General features: G+C 53.2%; 1 pseudogene; it reads left to right on the forward strand.

The window, feature by feature from the left end:
• The first annotated feature begins 554 nt into the window (after nt 1-554).
• LOC140615339 (calcium-binding and coiled-coil domain-containing protein 1-like) lies at nt 555-2,997 on the forward strand (annotated as a pseudogene).

Here is a 2,997-nt window from a genome sequence, read left to right on the forward strand (position 1 = left end):
GATCTAAACTCTATTTTCTAAAATGTCTCCAGCAGAATTAGAAGCTGTGATATTGTGATTTATAAGAAATATACCTGTGGTCATTCAGATAACCAAACACTATGAAAAATACATATTTGGTCTTTGCCCATGGTTCCTGGCTCACAGCTTCTTAAACTCTTGGAATTTCCTTAGTGTTTGGGAAGATAAAGACCTAATTTTTTATATATTAATGAGGTGACTTTTGGGGAGCCCCTAAAGAATGGGGGCTGGTTCCCAATGGAACCAACCATGTGATTAGAGTGTAGGACTGACAGGCCTCACCCTCTTGATCTCCAGAAAGGAGAAAGGAGTGGAGTTGTTTTTTATTTTTATATTTTTTTAAGATTTTATTTATTTATTCATAAGAGACACAGAGAGAGGCAGAGACATGGATAGAGGGAGAAGCAGGCTCCCTCTGGGGAGCCCGATGTGTGACCTGGGATCACATCTTGATCTGCAGGCAGACACTCAGCCTCTGAGCCACCCAGGCGTCTCAGGAGTGGAGTTTCCAATTGCCAATGATTTAATCAATCATGCCTATGTAATGAAGCTTCCATGAAAACCCAGAAGGATGGGGTTTGGAGACCTTCCATGGGTCGACATAGGGAGATTTGGGGAGAGTGGCATGCTTGGAGAGAGCATGCAAGGTCTTCGCCCTTTCCCCATACCTTATCCTACGCATCTCTTTCATCTGACTGTTCTTGAGTTATATCCTTTTATAATAAACTGGTGACCTAGTAAGTAAAATGTTTCCCTGAGTTCTGTGAGCCTCTTTAGCAGATTAATGAACCCAAAGAGAAGGTTGTAGGAGCCTCCAATCGTAGCCTATTGGTCAGAAGTACAGGCAACAACCTGGACCTGCTGTTGGCATCCTAAATTGAAAGGGTTGTTAGAAGCTCTAATTTGTAGCCGATTGGTTGGAAACAGGGGGAACTGTCTGGCTGACACCTGGCATCTGAAGTCGAGGTGAGGCCATCCCATAGGACTGGACTCTTACCTTGTGAAATCCAATGCTATCTCAGAGAGTGTCAGCCTTGAGTTGAATTGTAGGACATCTACCTGGTGTCCAGAACATTGCTTGTGGTGGTGTGGGGAACATTCCCTCTTCATACACACATTGAAATTGGGTCCATGAACCAGCTGTGGCATTTTCTTAGGAACTCAAGCTTCTGAAAATCCCCATATAGTTAATGCTGGGAGGAAAGCAGGTAAAAATACAATCGAATTTATTTTTTTATATTATTTTTAAATATTTTATATATTAGTTATATTAATTAGTAACTGCTATCATGCCTGGAAATGATCAACCATATATCATGTCAGGGGTTTATTTGGTTTTGTTTTGCTCTTTGTCATCTATTGTGTTATTTATATTTCCAAAAAGCCAAATAAATATCATTCTTATTTTTTTTAGAGAAATTTTCTGTTTAGGGAAGGTGAATGAACAGCTGATCCGGGTGTGGGAGGGCAAATAGCTTGAGGGCAGCGTGGAAGAATCATCCCTAGCCAGGCACCTCCCGGAGATGGAGTCAATTTTCTGAGTGTAGCATGGACCTTCCTCCCAACACCCAGATGGAATGTCACTAGACCCTTCCCACGGGCACCGTGCCCAGTGCCAGCGACTGGATTGACATCTTCAAGGTGGAGGCTGCCTGTGTTCTGGATTACCACACGTTTGTCTGGTCTTCAGTGCCGGAAAATGCAGCTGCCGGCTCCCCTGTCCACACCAGTGTCCAGTTCCAAGCCAGCTACCTGCCCAAACCCAGAGCCCAGCTCTACCAATTCTGGTAGGTGAACTGCCAGGGCTGGGTGTGTGGGCAGAGTCCCCCTTTGCAGTTCCGAGAGCCAAGGCCCACGGATGAACTGGTGACCCTGGAGGAGACTGATGGTGACGCTGACATCCTGCTGGTTGTCCCCAAGGCCACTGTGCTGCAGAACCAGCTGGATGAGAGCCAGCAAGAGAGGAATGACCTGATGCAGCTGAAGCTGCAGCTGGAGGGACAGGTGAGGGAGCTGAAGAATCAAGTACAGGTTCTCAGGCGGCCCTGGCGACTGCCAGGAGGAGCACGCGGAGCTCAGGGAGCAGTACAAGGGGCTCGCCCGGTCCCACGGGACCTCGTAGAAGAGAGGGACATCCTGAGCCGACAACAGGGAGGCCATGTGGCACGCGTCCTTGAGCTGGAAGATGACATCCGGACCATCAGTGAGAAAGTGCTGACAAAGGAGGTGGAGTTGGACAGGGTGAGGACACGGTGAGGGACACGGTGAAGGCCCTAACTGGGGAACAAGAGAGGCTCCTTGGGCAGCTGAAAGAAGTGCGAGCACAGGGAGCCAAGTGAGGCTGAGCTCCAGAGGGCACCACAGGAAATCCATCGCTTAACTTGGGAGCTGCAGGAAGCAAAGGGCCGGCAGGAGGAACAGGGTGCTCGGGCCCAGCGACTGCAGGACAAGGTGGCCCCGATGAAGGACACCTGGGCCAGGCCCAGCAGCGTGTGGCCGAGCTGGAGCCCCAGGGAGCATCTTGGAGGAGCCCCGGAGCTCGCAGCCTCGCGTCAGCACGAGGCCGCCCTTCGGGGGCGCAGCCCGGGCGCCCCGTCCACGTGGCTGGGTCCGCGCGGCCGAGCTGGGCCTGCACCTGGAGGAGGAGCGAGGCCGGCGGCGCGGGGAGCGGCGGGGGGCGGGGGGGCTGCAGGGCGCGGGGCAAAGACCAGAGCCCGGAGCGGGGGCCGGGGGGGCGGCGTACTGCGCCCGGACAAGGCAGGGCAGGGGGACAGCCCGAGCCAAGGGCTCAGGAGCTGGCCCGGGGGAAGGATCCCAGCCTGGTGCAGGCGGCCGGGAGCCGCGGGAGCGGACAGGGCGCCCCGGCCGCGCGGGCTCCGGAAGGAAAGGGGCAGGTGCAGGAGAAGCGGGAACTGCCTGCTACGGGAGCAAGCCGGAGGCCTGCCCGGAGAAGGTGGCGGGCGGGAGGTGCAGTGA

This window comes from Canis lupus, chromosome 23 (genome assembly GCF_048164855.1).
Source record: "Canis lupus baileyi chromosome 23, mCanLup2.hap1, whole genome shotgun sequence".
NCBI lineage: Eukaryota > Metazoa > Chordata > Mammalia > Carnivora > Canidae > Canis > Canis lupus.